The sequence below is a fragment of the Lithobates pipiens genome, unplaced genomic scaffold, assembly GCF_037356315.1.
Source record: "Lithobates pipiens isolate NorthernLeopardFrog02 unplaced genomic scaffold, aLitPip1_a1.2 Scaffold_8, whole genome shotgun sequence".
NCBI lineage: Eukaryota > Metazoa > Chordata > Amphibia > Anura > Ranidae > Lithobates > Lithobates pipiens.
In genome coordinates, this window is record NW_027507903.1 from 540757251 (window position 1) to 540777688 (window position 20438).

Sequence of the window (20438 nt, forward strand, 5' to 3'; positions counted from 1 at the left end):
AGTATGGTCACCACATTTAACTACCTGGAATATCTAGGTCGGTTTCTCAGCCTAGGAGAAATCTTCTTTAAAACCATGAAAAGGGCTAAGATACTTGGGTCTGATCATAGGTATACCCAGAAAAGGGTATTCTTGCCCCAGGTAAACATCGGCGCCATAAAGGAACTGATTTAGGTGGTCGAAGCAAGATGAATTCTTCTATTCAACTTTGCATGAGGTTGTTGGGAAAGATGATGGCTTCATTCAAGGCCTTTCCTTATGCTCAGTTTCATTCGAGACTGCTGCAAAACATCCTATTGGCCTGGAACAAAGGGTTCAAGCTCTAGATTCCCAGTGTGTCTGACTCCAAAGCCTACAGCCACATCACCCTGAAAGCACTCAATCTCATCTGATCTTAAAGGTTAAGCAGGATCAGGCCTGATAAAGCACCAGGATGGACCACCTGGAAATACCAGGTACTGTACGCAGGGTACGCCAGAGCCTCAGTTTATGGTTAATATCCAAAAATCTACAAAGGGGAAAATTCTTCCTTCAGTTACCACGGAAGTGGCCCAGATCAGAAATGACCTTGCCCATTATCATTCTAGAAATTCAGGCAGAGCACTTGGTTCTGAGGGCCTGAACGCCCAGTTAACAGTATTGTCCTGCCAGGAGATTCAATTAGACTATGCCACAGCAATGGCCTATATCAGGGATGCCCAACCTCTTGAAGAGCGAGGACCACTTAATGAGTGGAGCAGGAGGATGACAGTTCCATGTCCACTCATATACATATGCAGAGCCAACATGGATACAACCCACTCTACTCTATGGTCCCTTGGATCCCATCTGCCCAGATAGAAGGGGACGGATCGGATTGGAGGTAAGTGGGGTGTAAATGGGCACAAGTTTGTTTACATCTGTGGCTCGATAGAGGTGAATGGAGGGTCAGACCGATAATGGGGCCTAAGGCTGTTTTCACACTGATGCGTTGTGGTTTACCCACACAGAGGGGGCAAACAAGTGGCTTTCCTGCAGATTAGCTGTACTTTGCAATAGACTTCTATTATATCCTGTAGGTGTGGTGCACTTTCAGAAAGCGCACTAAACTTGCAGGTAATAACAGAAGTCTATGGCTTAGTGTAGGTAACCTGCAGGTGTTCTGCGCTGCACCTGCGGACCAGTTTGAAAGCCGCCCAGTAACCACCGCAGAACAGATATGCCCATATATACACTGTGATTTAAGTAATAAACTTACTTTTAATAACAGATTTCCATTCAGGTATTGCTGGCTGTTGTCCCAGGCAGATCACATTTGGTGTCATTCCACCTGTGATAGTAGTTGGTGCTATGCAGGAAGCATTGGCTTATACGACTCTGCAGCCGCTTGCTTCTTCCAACAGTGTCTTTTTTTTTTTTTTTTTAAACAGATGCTCTATCAGTGGCTTTATTCACAACACTGATGCTCTGGGATGGAGGGTTGGCAACCCACAATCTGGGCTTGCCAAACCACCTTCCCAGAGCAGGAGGTCGCGGGCCACATCAGAGGGCTCCGCAGGCCACGTGGCCCCCCAGCCACTGTTTTGGCACCCCTGGCCTATATTAATCACCAAGGGGGCACAAGAAGTTGTGCAGCCCAGAGAAAGGTTAATCATATCCTATCTTGGGCAGAAAGTTGCAAACAGTTCCCAGGAAAATGGTTCCTTCACCCTGATATCTTATTGTCAATATGTCAAAGATGGGGGATCCCAGACATTGATCTGTTTACGTCCAGGTTCAACAAAGAAATCAACAACTTTGTGTCAAAAACAAAGGATCCGCTAGCATGTGGAACAGATGCTTTGCTATTCCTGTGGAATTGGTTCTCACTGATTTATGTATTCACGCCTATTCTGTCTGTGTCTACAACTTCTTCACAGGATCAAGCAGGTAAGGAAGACATGATTCTTGCAGCCTGCACTGGGGCCCAGGAAACCTTGGTATGCAGGGATCGTAAGATGACAGTAGGGGACCCATGGACCCTACTGCCACGGCCAGACCTTCTTTCGCAAGGTCCAGTATTCCATTCTACTTTACAAACGCTAAATTTAATGGTTTGGCTATTAAGACCCACACTCTGAAGAAACGTGGGCTGTCATGTTCAGTGGTTTCTATCTTGGTTAAGGCACGGGAGCCTTCCTCCATAATCATATATTATGGAGTCTGGGAAGCATATGTCTCCTGGTATGAAACCAAGGGGTTGCCTTGAGTGTTTTTTAAGGACAGGTCTCTGCCTTATCAGTATTATTTCAACAACCACTTTCTTCGCTTTCTTTGGTTTGTAACTTTATTCAGGGGGTAACACAGCTTAATCCCCGGCTAGGTCACCCCTGAACCCTTGGGACTTGAATTTAGTTTGGCGGCATTTCAAAACAGCCTTTTTTGGACCGATACAACATATTCCCTTGGTCCTTTTTTTGACAAGGAAACAATTTTTTTATGGTAACCATATCTGCTGCAAGAAGGGTATCAGAATTGGCTGCTTTTTCTTGTAAAGAGCCATATTATTATTGTTCACAAGGATAAGGGGTCCCCATCCTAACTTTTTACAAAAGGTAGTATCAGGTTTTTATCTAAACCAGGATATTGTTCTAGATTCATTTTTTCCAGAACCATGTTCTATGGAAGAAAAATCACCAAATTCTCTTGATGTGGGGAGAGTCGTCTACTTAAAGATAACCTCTCAGCTTCGGAAAACTGATTTTTTGCTTGTATTGCCTGAAGGTCCTACAAGAGGACAGGCAGCATGGAACTCTACTATTCTAAATAGAATCAATAAGTAATCGTTCTAGCTTATGGTTTAACCACTTCCCCCAGCCAATGCATATATACGGCCAGGTGGGAGCCATCTACTTCTGATAGGACGTTCAGGAACGTCCTTCAGAAGTAGCGGGATCGCGCGCGTGCCTGCGCAGCGGCGCGATCCCGATGTGCTCGTGTCACCCGGACACGGCACATCTCAGATCGGCAGGAGGGCTCTGTGATTGGCCCTCCTGATCACATGACGGCCGTGTCCAATCACGGCCATCATGTGATGTAAACAAACAGCCGGTTGCTAGGCAATCGGCTCTCCTCTCCTCACACGGAAGTCATCGCTGAGGAGAGGAGAGCAGAACGCTGCAGCCGGCTGATGATCAGTGAGTATGAGCTGTTTTTTACAGCTTTCTACTCACTGATCATCAGTCTAGTGTAAACACACAACACAGTGTAAACACAGTCCCCACACATGTCCCCAAATAATAAAAACACATGCCCCTAATAATAAAAACATGTCCCCCACATATGTCCCACTAAAATCACATGTTCCAATGATTATCTGCACACATATGTACGTGATCATTTGCGTACAAATGTCCGTGATCACACAAACCAATTATTATACACTTAACGGAATTTTTTTTACCAAAAACATGTAGCAGAATACATTTTGGCTTCAATTTATGACAAAAACATGTAGCAGAATACATTGTGGCTTCAATTTATGACAAAATTAGATTTTATTGGATTTCTTTTAAAATAGAAAAAAGAAAATATTGCTTTTTTTTTTCCAAATTTCGCAAAAAAAAAAACAAAAAAACGGAGTCGTGAATAAATAACGCCAAAATAAAGCTCTATTTGTGCGAACAAAATGATAACAATTTCATTTGGGTACAGTGTAGCATGACCGCGCAATTGTCACTGAAAGCGCTAGAGTGATGGAAGCTGAAAATTGGGCTGGGAAGGAAGGGGGCGAAAGTGCCCTGTATTGTAGTGGTTAAAGAGGTAGTTTCTACCCTCTCAAATCAAAAAGCACTCCTCTAGAGCTGTTAGTGCTTCATGGGCAGTGCATCACCAAGCCTCCATGGCTCAAATCTGCAAGGCCGCAACTTGGTCTTCAATTCATACATTTATCAGATTCTATCAGGTTGATGTAAAAAGACATGAGGATGTTGCCTTTGGGCGCAGTGTACTGCAGGCAGCAGTATAAGTCCTCTGATCTCATGGTGCCCTACTTTTGTTGTGTCCCTCCCCTCATGTGGCATTACTCTGGGACATCCCACGTAGTAATTACTATGGCTCGGTGTCCTGTGATGTACGATTAAGAAAATAGGATTTTTATAACAGCTTACCTGTAAAAATCCTTTTCTTGTACATCATGGGACACAAAGGTCCCGCCCTCTTTCTAGTATACACGTTTATTGCTTTGCTACAAAACTGAGATGCTCTCGGTATGGGAGGGGTTATATAGGGAGGCAACTTCCTGTTTAGGGTATGCCAGAGTCCATCACCTGAAGGTGGACTATAACTCGCATAGTAATTACTATGGCTCTGTGTCCTGTGATGTACTTCAAGCAAAAAGGATTTTACAGGTAAGCTGTTATAAATATCCTATTTGCTTTTTTTTTTATTTTTTTATTTTTTTTGCATACACCCATACACTATACTCCTTGTTTATGTTAGTCGTGGTGTATACCAGAATACAGCAGCACACTGTGGGAGGCTGTACACTGCAACTGGGCTTCTGGGGTGTGGAAAGATGCTGGGATTTACATTGAAGAGGCTCAGCTGCCCATGTGGAAGAGGCTGAAGACTGCCTAATTTTAAAAAATAAATATTAATTTAAAGAAAGAAGTCATATGTTGGCTGCACTTGCTCACTTCTATTACAGAAAATGAACATTGTCCCACTGTTTTACGGAGGCTTTGACTTCAGTATTTTCACTGAAAAGGTATATACTTGAATTTTCTGTTTCCTCTGTCAAATCCTGCATGCTTGTTCTGGTATTATGACTCTTTGCCACCCATGTGAATGAGACCTAAGGGGCTAAAAAAAAAAAAAAAAAAAAACAGATGGTCTTTCTATCTTTTTACCATCCTCCATTTGTGCAACTTAGCCTTAACACAGCTTCCAGAAGGGTTTGTACACATGCTGTAGAAAATAAAGGACTTCCTTCACTTGGGTGATTATGTGCATCCACTGAATTCCAGTGAAATCAGTGGATTCTTGTGGCTGGGATGGCAGAAGTATGTGAACAGCAGTAGCCACGCGGCCTGTACAAAAAAAGGTGAAAAGAGTCATAGCATTCGCATGTATCTGCACATCCATTGGTTACCTGCGGTTAGGGACAGGTAAGTGACCCTGGACACAGACAGATGCATCCAGGTTCAGACATAATGGCAGGCAACTGCTGGTAGGGTGTGGATAAACAGAACTGTGCAAATGTTTTAGGCAGGTGTGAAAAAATGCTGTAAATTAAGAATTCTTTCATAAACAGAAGTGTTAATAGTTTATTTTTTTTATCAATTAGCAAAATGGAAAGTAAATGAACAGAAGAGAAATCCAAATCCAATCAATATTTGGTGCCACACTTTGCCTTCAAAACGGCATCAATTCTTCTAGGTATACCTGCGCATGTTTTTTTTGCAGGAAATCCGCAGGTAGGCTGTAATGTTCATGTAATCTCAGACAGACTCGTAGATGGGTGGCACAGCGGTGTAGTGGTTAGCACTCTCGCCTAGCAGTAAAAAGGGTTGATGGTTCGAATCCCAAACCACGACTACCTGCTTGGAGTTTGCATGTTCTCCCTGTGCCTGCGTGGGTTTCCTCTGGGTACTCTGGTTTCCTCCCACACTCCAAAGACATGCAGGTAGGTTTATTGGCTTCTGTCCAAAATTGGTCCTAGTATATGAGTGGGGACCTTGGATTGTGGGCTCCTTGAGGGTAGGGACCAATGTGAGTGTGCAATGTACAGGAATAGGGACAATTGTAGACACTCAGGTTGGACTGGTGTCTTTATTCAACCTTACTAACTATGTAACTATGTTGACAGCAGGACTTTGAGGGAGCTCAGACAAATATTTCCAATTTTTCCTCATCACTCCAGAGCACCTGCTGCTATTTTTCTGCACCCCAGTTCCTATGTTTTCATGCATAGGACATGAAAACAAGGCTAAGTGACTCAACTATGCACAAAAACATAGGAACTGGGGTGCAGAAAAATGGCAGCAGGTGCTCTGGACTGATGAGTCAAAATTTTAAATATTTGGCTGTAGCAGGAGGCAGTTTCTAAAGGGCTGGAGAGCAGTACAGTAATGGGTGGCTGCAGGCAACGGTGAAGCATGGTGGAGGTTCCTTGAAAGTCTGGGGCTGCATTTCTGCAAATGGAGTTGGAGATTTGGTCAGAATCAATGGTTTCCTAAATGCTGAGAAATAAAGGCAGATACTCATTCATCATTCCATACCATCAGGAACGCGTGTGGTTGGCCACAAATTTATGACAATGACACCAGAAGTCTGAAAAAACAGCTGCTCTCTTGAGCGCCTGTGGTGTAAGCCTAAGATCCCATACACGCTATTTGATTTTCTGCAGATTTTTGTCTTCAAATTTACCAAAACCATATAATATGAGGTCAAACCTTAAGAGTTTCAATTTGTATGCAATCAGGCCGGCCCTTGCACTACATGGGTTTGGTAAATCTGAAGACAAAAATCTGCATAAAATTTAAGAGTGTATATGGGGCTTAAGTCTCAGATGTCAACCAATATTAATCTGCCCTACAAAAACACTGTTCCTGCCTCCACACTGCCAAGCAGACCTATTTTATCGCTCTCATTAACACCTTCTCATCCAGTCATTGTCAACTATTCTCTACCTTCAGCTCTACTTTTTCCTGCACTGCCTCTACCCATTAACTCACTGCCCAGGAGATTGCCAATTACTTAAAATAGGATTGATACAATTTGTGATGAAATCTCCTCTGTACAGATATTACCCCCACTTAAAGGGGTGTTCCAGAGGAATTTTTATTTTTAAACACTGCAGCTGCTGACTTTTAATAAGGACACTTACCTGTCCAGGGCGCCCACAATGTTGTGCCCCCCCGAGGCCGATACGTCCCTCGTATCGTGTCCCGGCGCCGCCATCCTCACTAAGGCTGGATTCACACCTATGCGTTTTTTGTGCTTTTTGCATTTTGCAGATTTGCACTACAGTCCATTTAACATGGTTTCCTATGGAACACGAGCTGTAGTGCAAATCTGCAAAATGCAAAAAGCACAAAAAATGAATAGGTGTGAATCCAGCCCAAGGGAAACAGGCAGTGTGGCCCTCCACTTTAACACTCCATGTCGACAATCATTACTTCCCTCATTCAACCTCACTACTATGGACGAGGTTGTTAAATTTTTTCTCTAATGCCCACTAAACCACCTGCCTATCCTATCAAATGCCAATCCCTCTATTGGCTTTTGCTCACCCAAAGAATTGAATTCAAAATGCTAAGAACAAAGCCATCCACAACCCTGCCCCCAGCCACATCACTAACCTAGTCTCAAAGTATCCACCTAATTACCCTCTTCATTCCTCCAAAGACCTCCTGTTCTCTAGCTCCCTTGTCACTTCTTCCAATGCTCGCCTCCAGGACTTTTCCTGAGTCTTTCCCATTCTTTGGAATTCCCTACCCCAATTTGTCCGTCTGTCTTCTACTCTATCTACTTTTAGATGATCCCTGAAAACCTATCTCTTTAGAGAAGCTTATCCTGCCCCCACCTAATAACTGTATTTTTTTTTTCTCCATCGGCTCATCCCCCAGAGTTATTACCTTTTGTATCACTTGACCCTCCCTTTTAGATTGTAATTTATAACGAACAGAGCCCTTTGATTCTTCCTGTATTGAATTGTATTGTAATTTGCTACGCTATATAAATCCTGCATAATAATAATAATTAGGAACCATCTTCAGAGTAAAGAAAAACAAGGAGTCCTGAAAATTATGGTGTGGCCCCCAAAGAGCCCCGATCTCAACATCATTGAGTCTGCCTGGGATTACATGAAAAGACCGAAGAATTTGAGGCAGTCTACATCCACAGAAGATCTGTGGTTAGTTCTCCAAGATGTTTGGAAAAATCTACCTGCTGAGTTCCTTCAAAACGATGTGCTTTGAAGGTAAAGGGTGGTCACAGCAGACCGCTGCCACGGTATGAACAAATATAGGCAGGTAGTAATTTTGTTGTACCAAATATCAAAAAAAGGGTATCTTACTGGGTCAAAAAATTCTTAAAACAGATGAAAATATATTATTATAGGGTAGAAGCAATCTACAAAAGCCTAGAAATCAAAAAAAACATTTTTTGCCTGTTTGTCTATGTTGGAGAAATTGCACATTATTATTATTATTATTATTAATAATGATTTATATAACACCAACAGTTTGCACATTGTTTTAAAAGCAGACAATACAGTTGCAATGCAATACAATACCAGACAAAATGGCTCCTGAATCTAAATGGGAACATTTCCCTGTGCTTTTAAATCTACACTTTTTTTGTTCAACTCATAAATCAAATTAATAGGAAAAGAAAATAATTACGTATTAAAAATATTTCCGTGATTTGTGCACTCAGCACCTTTTGGGATGTAATATCAGAATACAGAATAGAGACAATGACCATTGTGTTTAGGTCAGGACATCCTACACTTCTCACTTACAAGTTGCCCCCATGTCCGTGCTCCCAGGCCCAGAGTAAAATTACAGTGCTGGTTATTGGGGGGTCCTAAGAGGCCTATTTCTCCAACAGTCTTGCTCGACTGAACACGGGTAACTCTAGTTGCATTCTGCTGGGGACTGCTAGGACATAAAGGCTGCAGTGTGTGTGTCTGGGTAGGGAATAAAGCAGACATTATCCTCTGATAGGATCTCTCCCAACCCACTTCCAAATCCATCAAGATCAGCTTACATGCTTCGATGTGACTGTTTCTTGTGTCTTCAGCCAGGGAACAATTACAACAAATGTGTTAGCAACACAGCAAGGCCCACACAATGTGTTGGTTATATAATAGAAAATATAACAGAATTCTATGTAAGGATTACTCATACCATTTCCAAACAAAAAAATGTATATTTAAAAGTTCTGATACTTGGGATATCTTGTCTTACATTAAATCAGGGCTGTCCCAATAGCATCATGGGCCCCTGGGCAAAGTAATGCTCTAGGGCCCCTACAATGGAGACAAGCAGAGCTTCCCCTTTTGGTTGGAGCTCCACATTAGCTACATGAACCGTCATTCTGTACAGCAAAGATACAGTGGGAAAATACTACATACATAAAGTAACAAAGCTGTCCTGTGCATATAATATATCTGCTAGATTGATGCCTCCCCAGCACTATGACCCCTCTACACCCTAGATACCCCCCAGCACTCTGACCCTCTACACACTAGATATCCCCCCAGCGCTCTGACCCCTCTACATCCCAGCTATCCCCCCAGCACTCTGACCCCTCTACATCCCAGATACCCCCCCAGCACTCTGACCCTCTACACCCCAGATATCCCCCCAGCACTCTCACCCCTCTATCTCCTAGCTACCCCCCTCCCCCCAGCACTCTGACCCCTCTACACCCCAGATATCCCCCCAGCACTCTGACCCCTCTACACCCCAGATATCCCCCCCAGCACTCTGACCCCTCTACACCCCAGATATCCCCCAGCAATTTGACCCCTCTACATCCCAGATACCCCCCCCCCCCCAGCACTCTGACCCTCTACACCCCAGATATCCCCCCAGCACTCTGACCCCTCTACCTCCCAGCTATCATCCCCCCAGCACTCTGACCCCTCTACCTCCCAGCTATCCCCCCCCAGCACTCTAACCCCTCTACATCCCAGATATCCCCCCAGCACTCTGACCCTCTACACCCCAGATATCCCCCCAGCACTCTGACCCCTCTACACCCCAGATATCCCCCCAGCACTCTGACCCCTCTACATCCCAGATATCCCCCCAGAACTCTGACGCCTCTACACCCCAGATATCCCCCCAGCACTCTGACCCCTCTACTCCCCAGTTATTCCCCCAGCACTCTGACCCCTCTACATCCCAGATATCCCCCCAGCACTCTGACCCCTCTACATCCCAGATATCCCCCCAGCACTCTGACCCCTCTACACCCCAGATATCCCTCCAGCACTCTGACCCCTCTACTCCCCAGTTATTCCCCCAGCACTCTGACCCCTCTGCACCCCAGATATCCCCCCAGCACTCTGAACCCTCTACATCCCAGATATCCCCCCAGCACTCTGAACCCTCTACATCCCAGATATCCCCCCAGCACGCTGACTCCTCTACACCCCAGATATCCCCCCAGCACTCTGACCCCTCTACACCCCAGATATCCCCCCAGCATTCTGACACCTCTACACCCTAGATATTCCCCCCAGCACTGTTACCATATATACCATAAGATGCCCCTTGTATTGTGACCCCCTCTACATCCCTAATGCCCCCTACACTGTGCCTCTCTACATCCCTGATGCCTCTAGCACTATAGCCACCCAAGATACCTCAAGCATTGATACCTCCTATACACCCCAGATCCCCCCTCAGCATTGCTTTCCCCCATAAACCCTTGATATTCCCCAGCACCATTATTCCATCCATGTATAAACCCCTTTTCCAGTGGAGATACAGTGCATGTGAACTTGTGGCTATGTGCCCACTTCCAGCACTGGGCTCACCTATACCAATCAAGCAAGCAGAAGGAGGGGTAAAGGGAGGAGCATCCCTCCGGGCATTCTAAGCCCTTTGGTGCAAACAGTGCTGGACAGCTGGGCTCACCATGACACCATCCACAATGCTACTTCCGCCCACTACTGGGCTCTCCATGCTGCCGACTCAGCAGCTCCCACTCCAGTTTCTACCCCACAGCCTTCGAGTCTTGAGCACTCAAGCTGCATGGGGCAGGGTCAGAGCATCACTGGCGCTCCATCCCTGCCCCTCCCTGCTGCCTGTGAATTAATAGGTATTGTTCTGCATAGCACGGTGCACCGCTGCCAGCCTGCCTCCCCTGTGTATCATTCACTCTCAGTGCCATCGTGGGACCCCCAATTTCCGAGCAGTGTGTGCTCAAGGTCAAGCTGCTTTAGGGAAAGTGCAGCCCCCCCCCCCCCCATGCAGCTGGGGTCCCTGAGCAGGGCCCAGGTGTGCCCACTCATTAAGACAGCCCTGCATTAACTATGATGCTAATTGCATGTCAATCATTTTAGGGTAATGGAGATTTGGTTTTCTTTTTTTGCTTTGTTTTGTCAGCTTTGTATTGTTGCATGATTCAGTATTGATGCTAAATTTTTCGTTACATAAAGTTCTGGTATCAGATCCTTGAACGCAAAATAAAAGTGAATTTTTGCCACCCGTACATATACTTTGCACAAACATGCCACATGTGATTTTTCAGCATACATTTAGGATACCTAAATCTAATATTAAAGTTCTATAGGCAAGACATTTTTACCGCATATCCTGCATTAAGGTAAAAAGTGTCTGCGTTAGTGGATCGCCCTCTCACCTCCCTATATATTCACCTGAGTCCTACATCGATCCAGCGTTGTGCCTGCCTGCAGCCAGTGCTGCTCTCTCTCCATCTTTACACAGGCACAGAAGCAGCAGGGGGAGTCATTGGCTCCTGCTGCTGTCAGTCAAATCTTGTGAGGAAGGAGTGGGGGCTGGGTTGAGCAAGGCTGTGTGTCCATAGACACGCACAGCCTGGCTCGTGAGTGGGCCTATAGGCATGCCCCCTATGGTGGCACATGAAGAAGAGGAGGAGTAGGGTGCACCAGTGTGGGACCCCAGAAGAGGAGGATCAGGACCACTCCTGATACCATTGCACAGAGCAGGTATGCATTATGTGTTTATTTTTTTAACTAGTTGCAGATTTGGGCGTGTTATAGGTGTCCAAAAACGTTTCATCATTGTATGCAGAATGTGTATAGCACATCCTGTCTCTTTGCCCTGCTGTTGGGACCCCCTTCCTATATACAGTAATTGCCAGCTTTGATTAATCAAAGTTGGAATTATTGTGTACCCAGAGAAAGTGTCACCAGGGGTATCTGTCAAAAAAACAGTCTGAATCAGAGTTTATAAACAGCACTGCTCCAGAGGTGATTATCCACTTGCCAACCGCCTAACTTACATTTAAGTGGGCAGTGTGGCCACTCTGCGCTGGATCACGTACCTAGTACATGATCTGCATGACTGCCAGCCTGGCTATGCTGTGATTCCTTAAAGTGTTTCATGGTACAGAGCTCTGTGATTGTAAACAATACAGAACTCTGTCCACTGAGAGCCCATTCACACAGGGGCAACTCCTGATCCGACTTCAGGTCGCCCCTAGTCGCCTCAGGTCACCTCAGGTCGGACAACATTTAAAAAGCAATGTAAGTGAATGAGAGCCGTCTTAATGCACACTACTGAAGTCGCTTCGACTTCAGAAAAGGTTCCCGTACTACTTCTATCCGACTTGTAGGCGACCGGTACCCATTGATTTCAATGGAGATCACCTCCAAGTCGGATCTCCGTTTATACGGAGGCGACTTTGACAGAATTATCAGCTCTCAAGGGGGAACTCCACGGCAAATTTCTGAAAAAATTTTGGCGTGGGTTCCCCCTCCGAGAGCATACCAGGCCCTTAGGTCTGGTATGGATTCCAAGGGGAACCCCCTACGCCGAAAAAACGGCGTGGGGGTCCCCCCCAGATCCACACCAGACCCTTATCCGAGCACGCTACCCGGCCGGCCAGGAAAGGGGGTGGGGACGAGCGGGCGCCCCCCCCCCTCCTGAGCCGTACCAGGCCGCGTGCCCTCAACATGGGGGGTGCCTTGGGGGAGGGGGGGCGTGCGGCCCCCCCACCCCAAAGCACCTTGTCCCCATGTCGATGAGGACAAGGGCCTCTTCCCGACAACCCTGGCCGTTGGTTGTCGGGGTCTGCGGGCGGGGGGCTTATCGGAATCCGGGAGCCCCCTTTAATAAGGGGGCCCCCGGATACCGGCCCCCCACCCTATGTGAATGAGTATGGGGTACAATGTACCCCTACCCATTCACCTGTGGAAAAAAAGTACAAAAAAAAAACACAACACAGGGAAAAAATATTTTATTGCACAGCTTCGGGGGTCTTCCGTCTTCGGGGGTCTTCTCGCCGGACTCCTCCGCTATCTTCTTGTAGCTCTTTTACTAGCGGAGGAGTCCGGCTTTCTTCCTCCCCGCCGCCGGCCTCTTCTCCCGACTTCGGGGGTCTTGTCCCCCTCTTCGGTTCTTCTGCCGGGCCACCGCGCCTTCTTATAGCTCTTTTACAGGCGGTGGCCCGGTCTTCTGTCGTCGCCGCCGCCGCCGCCTTCCGTTCTTCTTCTTCTTCTTCTCCAGGAGATGTTGACACGACGCTCTCTCCGGCCGGAATGCCAGAGCCGCCCTGCGCTGCCACTTATATAGGGACAATGGGGCGGTGTCACATGGGTTGATGTCACATGGGTTGGTCACATGGGTTGATGTCACATGGTGACCCCGCCCCCTTACCATGTGACATCAACCCACATGTGACATCACAAGTCGTTTTGAAGTCGTCCCAAGTCGTGCTGTGATCTTAACTCAAGTCGTGTCCAAGTTGCCTGACTCAAGTCGCCTACAAGTCGTGTTGCCCCTGTGTGAATGGGCTCGACAGGTGATCTTGCTGTTTCTTATTCCCTGCTAAGCAGGGGAAAAAACAAGATCCTTTGTAAAAGCAGCACACAGTACATGCATTACACACTGTTAGGCAAACAATTAACCCCTTGATCGCACCTAGATGTTTACACCTTTCTGGTCATTTCATTAGTACAGTGACAGTGTATAGTATTTGCACTGATCACTGTATTAGTGTCATTATTTATGTCAGTATCAGTTATCCCCCATTCAGTGTCTGCTAGTGTCATATTGCCCACTATAAGTCGCTGATCGCCACCATTACTAGTACAAAAAAATTAATTAATTAAAATACAAATTGCAGTATATATATCTTCATTTGTTGACACTATGACTTTCACTCAAACCAAATAATATACACTTATTAGGATTTTTGTTTTTACCAAAGACATGTAGCAGAGTACATTTTCGCCTAAATTTTTATAGCAGAAAGTAAAAAATATTTTTTTTATTCTAAATTTTTGGTATTTTTTCATTCATTTAATAAAAACCCCAGTGATGATCAAATACCACCAAAAGGAAGCCCTATTTGTGTGAAAAAATATGTATAAGTTTAATTTGGGTACAGTGTTGCATGGCCACTCAGTTGCCAGTTAAAGTGGCACAGTGCATACCACTGATTTTGCAAGTCTGTCTATTCATATGACCTTGTTATGCACTATTTTTTGCACATGTTTGAAATGCAACTTTTTGTTAAATAAAGGAATTACAAAGGTAGCACAGTGCAGAATAGAAAAAAATGGCCTGGTCATAAAGGAGATAAAACGTTTCAGAGGATAAGTGATTATAGAAATATACAAAGTTACATTTTGTTGTTTTTGTATCATTCTGTTCATTCATGTGCAGATAAAAGGGATGAACCTAGATCTGCAAATGATGCCAGCTAAAGCAACCTGACAAGTAAAAAAAAAAAAAAATGAAACTTTTTTTTTTCTTTATAAAATGTTCCTCTGTTTACCTCCTTATTATACTCCTTAGTATACTCTGATCAGCCCTAATTAACTCTTTAGTCTCATTCACACTTCAATTTTAGTCTCATCTGACCATAAAACCTTCCCACGTGGCCTCAGAATCCTCAAGGTGCATTCAAGGTGGTCAGATGAGACTAAAGTTGAATTATTTGGACTCCACACCAAAATATATGTCTACTAGGGAACCTCCTGAGGATACCACATGAAACTAGGGAACTCCCTGAGGCTACCCCGTGCAACTAGCCCCCCCCCCTGTGGCTACACGGTGCAACTAGGGCCCCCCCCCTGTGGCTACCTGGTGCAAAGAGGGCCCCCCGCGGGTACCTAATCTAACTGGGCCCCCCGCAGCTACCCAGTGCAACTAGGGTCTACCCTGCGGCTACTCGGTGCAACTAGGGGCTCCCCTGCGGCTTCTGAGATACGCATAGATATGCCTATGTGGACCAAGCCTAAGACTTTAGTTCCATTTTAAGCTTTGAAAAGAAAAGATACAAACTGATTGGTTGCCGCGCACAGCCACTACAGATTTTGTCCCTCAGTGTGCGTTCTGGTCCGTGCACCCATTCCTGAACACGTGTCAAATTTCGACATGGAGCTGCATTAGGGTTGCCACCTTTTCTTCAAGCCAAACCTGAACACTTTAGGGGCACACAGCAAAGTAGACTCTGGTGTAAAGAGGAAATCTGATGTAGGGGGGTTTCTGCTCACCAAAGCCCCCACTTACATCAGAGTTCTCAGCATTCCCCCTTAAATCAGGGTTCCCAAAGCCCCCGTGCATCATAGTCTGCAGAAGACTCCCTCGGAGGTAGGACAGCGAACGGAAGGAAGGGGGGAGACTTTAGGCACAGAGAGTGGATGGTGAGCTCACTTTCCCGAGGATGGAGGATCAGGCATTGTCACCTTTTATCCACAATGTAGCTGCTGTGCTTCAAATGTCCTGGCCACACTTTAATCCCTGGTGTGCTGTACCTCAAAAAAGGGATGTGTGGGAATATTGAAGCCCAGGCGCACGTCTATGCACTCGGTGGTGATGCCACTCTTTTACTTGAAGCCACAGTCCAGTCTGAATAATGTGTCCAGGTTTCCGGTGATCTGAAACCTGGGCACATGAGTCAAAACCTAGACTGTCTGGGTGAATCCTGGATTGGTGACAACCCTAAGCTGCATCCATGAGCTGTTGCATCTGCATCCACTTCCAGGGCCGCTGATAAGGCGCTACAGGCAGCCCTTCAGTACTGGACCCAGGCCCCATCAGTCCAAAAGGGGGGCCCAGGCATCTGCTGAGCAGTAGGACCAGCCGTACTACCTTCTGCCTTCCCCTGTAGCGCTGCAAGGCTTCTCTTCCGCTCCTTTTCCCCTCCTGTTGTACTGCAGGGGGATCAGTTGTAGCATCCACGCCCCCATCCCTCTACTTTCTGGGCCCCCCTGTGCACCCCTTTTCCACACAGCTTGGTCAGCTTCCCACTTCTCCTGCTGGCTGCTTCTGCTGATGTTTCAGGATAGAGAGTGGAGGAGAGGGGACGGTAAACATGTCATATAACAATGATTTTAGTGTATTTTTAGTGAAAATATAATTTGATATCTTCTAGGGGTTGAGGGATGAATGGGGCCCTGTAAGGTGGGCAGTATGGGGCCCCCATGATTTCTAACAGCAGCCCTGTCCTCTTCCATAGGCTGCCTGCGTGCAGCTCATGATAGATGCAGGTGCAATAAAAAAACTCAGAATGGGTGCCAGCGCCTCTCCAAATGAGGCCTTTGACTTGTTTTTCTAAATACTACACATCTCTGTATTTTCCTGACACCTCCATGGGTTGACTACGTTTATGTGTTTACATCCCATATTCATGGGTGGAACCCATCCTGACCGGTCACTTGTCAGTCACCCACCCTTGCTACAGGTGTAGGCCATTTATGTACCTCATGAAGCCTGAATTGAATATTCCTAGGATAGGACATTACTAAGGACGTCGCTAAGAGATGCCTAGCTGTCACCGTTCAGCATCACAAGAGCGATTCAAACCCCTCACATGCACTTTCTTTGCCCTGATTCAATAGTTCTGAGCTCAGTGTTTGAGAGTTCACTCCTGTAATGGTGAAGGTGAACAGTAACAGCTAGGCTCCTCTTAGCAACGTCCTAGGAGTTTTCCAGTCAGGCTTCATGAACTATATAAGGAGTAAAAAAGAGAGGGTGCACCAGTTAGATAGGCTTATTAAAAAACAAATAAAAACTACTCACAAGCATGTGAAAGTAAACAGCAATATAGAAGCCTTTAAAAGATGGCAATTGGTCTAATAGCTACAGTCTCCAGATAAGGAAAGATAGGACGTAGAAACCACCACAAGCTTTCTACGTCCTCTCTTTTGTTATTTGGAGACTGAGGCTATTAGACCGATTGTCATCCTTTAACCACTTGTCTACTGGGCACTTAAAACCCCCTCCTGCCCAGACCAATTTTCAGCTTTTCTGTTTTTGTTTCTGTGATAACATTATGCAAATTATGAATTTTTCTTCATAAATTTTGGCCACAATTTGTACTGCTACATATCTTTGGTAAAAATAACCCAAATTACCGGTAGTGGATATTATTTGGTCTTTGTGACAGTTAGAGAGTCTACAAGATGTGGTGCGAATCATACAAAATTGATCACACCTGATGTACTGGTGGCCTATCTCATTTCTTGTGACCCGAACAAGCCAGTAAAGTACAAATACCCCCCAAATGACCCAATTTTTGAAAGTAGACATTTCAAGGTATTTAGTAAGAGGCACGGCGAGCTTTTTGATGTTGTCATTTTTTCACACAATTCTTTGCAAAATTAAGATTTTTTTTTCCACAAAATTGTCATTGTAATAGGTTATTTCTCTCACATGGCATGTGTATACCACAAATGACACCACAAAATAAATTCTGCTAAATCCTGAGTATTACGATACAACATGTGTGGGACTTTTCCACAGCCTAGCCACTTAGAGAGGCCCAACACGCAGGGAGCGCCATCACGTGTTCTAGGAACATAAATTACACATCTAAATTGTTGACTACCTATTACACTTTTGAAGGCCCTGGAGCACCAGGACAATGACACGTGGCACTGTGTGGCACTGATGACAGATGGCACTGATACATGGCACTGATGACACATGACACTGATGTGGCACTGATGACAGATAACACTAATACGGGGCACTGATGACATGTGACACTGATGACAGATGACACTGATACGTGGCACTGATGACACATGACACTGATGTGGCACTGATGACAGATAACACTAATACGGGGCACTGATGACACGTGACACTGATGACAGATAGCACTAATACGTGGCACTGATGACACGTGACACTGATGACAGATGGCACTGATACGTAGCATTGATGACACATGACACTGATAACAGATGGCACGTGACACTGACAGGTGGCACTGATGACAAATGGCACTGATACGTGGCACTGATATGTGGCACTGATGACAGATGGCACTAATATGTGGCACTGATGACACGTGACACTGATATGGCACTGATGACAGATGGCACTATGTGGCACTGATGACACGTGGCATGATGTGGCACTGATGACAGATGGCACTTATATGTAGCACTGGGGACAGATGGCACTGGGGACAAATGGCACTGGGGACAGATGGCACTGGGGAGAGATGGCACTAACTGGTGGCACTGGGGACAGGTGGCAGTGGGGGCAGATGGCAGTTTATTTTACGTTTTTGTTTTTTTAACTTACGGACGCTGCAGCCGTTCATCTCTCCCTCCTCACACGCTGTCTCTGTGTTAGAAGGGAGAGCGGTGCTGAGAGATGATCTCATATGTTCACATATGAGATCATCTCTCATTGGACACGCCGATCGCGCTGTAAACGGCCACTGTGATTGGCCGTTTACAGCGATCTATGATTGGCCGTGTCCAAGGGACACGGCCAACACAGAACTTCCCCGATGCACGCTCTCAGGAGCGCGCATTGCGGAAGTAAACAGGAGGACGTCCAGGGACGCCTTCCCAGCAGGTAGCGTCCGTGGTGTAGCCGTTGTGGTTAACCACTTCCGGAGCGCCGCACACCGATATACATCCTAACTTTGAAGAGGGATATCTTTGTTGTGGCAGCAGATAGCTGCCATAACCCTGGTATCCTCTTCTTTGGCTGGCAGTCCAGTTTCCGATAATAGTGGTCACTGCAGCGGATTCACTGCAAAGATCACTTTTATCGGTGGTGGGAGAGGGGCGCCCCTCCTTCCACCTCGCTCCCGTTCCCTCTGCTGCTTACCGGAGCCGTCGCCAGCGGCGGAGGCGATTGGGTCCTTCTGCTGGCTGGGTATGGAGATGAGTGAGGAGAAGATGGCCCCCATCTATCTCCATACCATTGCAGGGGGAAGCGACATCAAAACACCACTTCCGACCCATAGCTCTTAAAGGGCCATTTTTTTTATTGCATTTTAGTGTAAATATGAGATCTGAGGTCTTTTTGACCCCAGATCTCATATTTAAGAGGTCCTGTCATGCTTTTTTTTCTACTCAAGGGATGATTACATTCCTTGTAATAGGAATAAAAGTGACACTTTTTTTTTTTTTTAAAGAACAGTGTAAAAATAAAAATGAAAAGTTAAAATAAATAAGAAAAAACATTTTTTTTTTAAACACTCCCCATCCAGCCGAGCTCGTGCGAGTAGCACCTGCATATGAAAACTGTGTTCAAACCACACATATAAGGTATTGCCGCGATCGGTAGAGCGAGAGAAATAATTATAGCACTAGACCTCCTCTGTAACTCAAAACATGCAACCTGTAGAATTTTTTTAAACATGGTCTATGGAGATTTTTAAGGGTAAAAGTTTGTCACTATTCCACGAGCGGGTGCAATTTTGAAGAATGACTTGATGGGTATCAATTTACTCGGTGTAACATTATCTTTCACAATATAAAAAAAAAAATTGGGGTAATTTTACTGTTATCTTATTTTTTTCATTCAAAAAGGTGTATTTTTTCCAAATAAAGTGCGCTTGTAAGATCTCTGCGCAAATATGGTGTGACAGAAGGTATTGGAACGACCGCCATTTGTTAGAAAAAACATATATAATGTTTGGGGATTTTAAGTAATTTTCTAGCAAAAAAAACTGTTTTTAACTTGTAAACAACAAATCTCAGAAAGAGGCTCGGTCCTTAAGTGGTTAAAGGCTTTTTTTTCTATATTGCGGTTTACTTTCGCATGCTTTGAGTAGTTTTTATTTGTTTTTACATGCTGGTGCACCCTCTCTTTTTTACTCCTTGTTTGACTGTTATCCTGGAGGGCAGCGAGGCCTGAGTCATTATCCATCCTGAACTGATCGCCTGATCAACATATTTGTGCGCAAGAGTATTTTTCTGCTTTCATGAACTTATATACATTGACTACATCTTTAGCAAGGGCTTTATTCAACTTTAATCAAAGCTGCACAATTTTTTGTTTTTTTTCTACAGATGTTCCTTATCATCATAGGTAGGTTTTTGGTAATGGAAAATTGCTGCATAAGGGAGACTTGAGGAAATCCTTAAAAGGCAGTTAGGGGCAGCAACTTCTGGATATTGGATATGGATATTTTTATTTCAGCTTCCCTGGCAAGGACTGGTGGCACCCATAACTCTGGGCTGGCATATCCATATACTACATCCGAGCCTGAGAAGTGTGACACAGGATCCACCTCAAATATAAGGCGTGCTGTTATTGGAAGGGGCCACCAGAAGGCGCTGTGTTCCGGTGTGACCGCGGGAAAGCCGGGGAGAAAGAGAAGGACGGTCTATCCCGGCAGGTACTGGAGGGAGCCGGGTGAGGGGTCGGGTGGATTGTATACAAGGTGGGAGAGGTGTACACAGGTGTGGGGTGTAGAGCCCTGTATAGGGTGCACGGTGCTGGGATGGGACTGCGAGTTCCTAAATGCACTGATAGCCACACGTGTTATTCCAG

The 20438-nt window shown here is 45.5% G+C and overlaps 1 protein-coding gene across 1 annotated transcript in view; it reads left to right on the forward strand.

Moving 5' to 3' along the window:
* Positions 1-20238: 20238 nt before the first annotated feature.
* Positions 20239-20438, forward strand: part of R3HCC1 (R3H domain and coiled-coil containing 1) — a 34099-nt gene continuing 33899 nt past the window's right edge. Inside the window, exon 1 of the mRNA XM_077469713.1 lies at positions 20239-20328. The gene's annotated coding sequence lies outside the window, so the exon portion shown is untranslated. The remainder of the gene's footprint in view (positions 20329-20438) is intronic.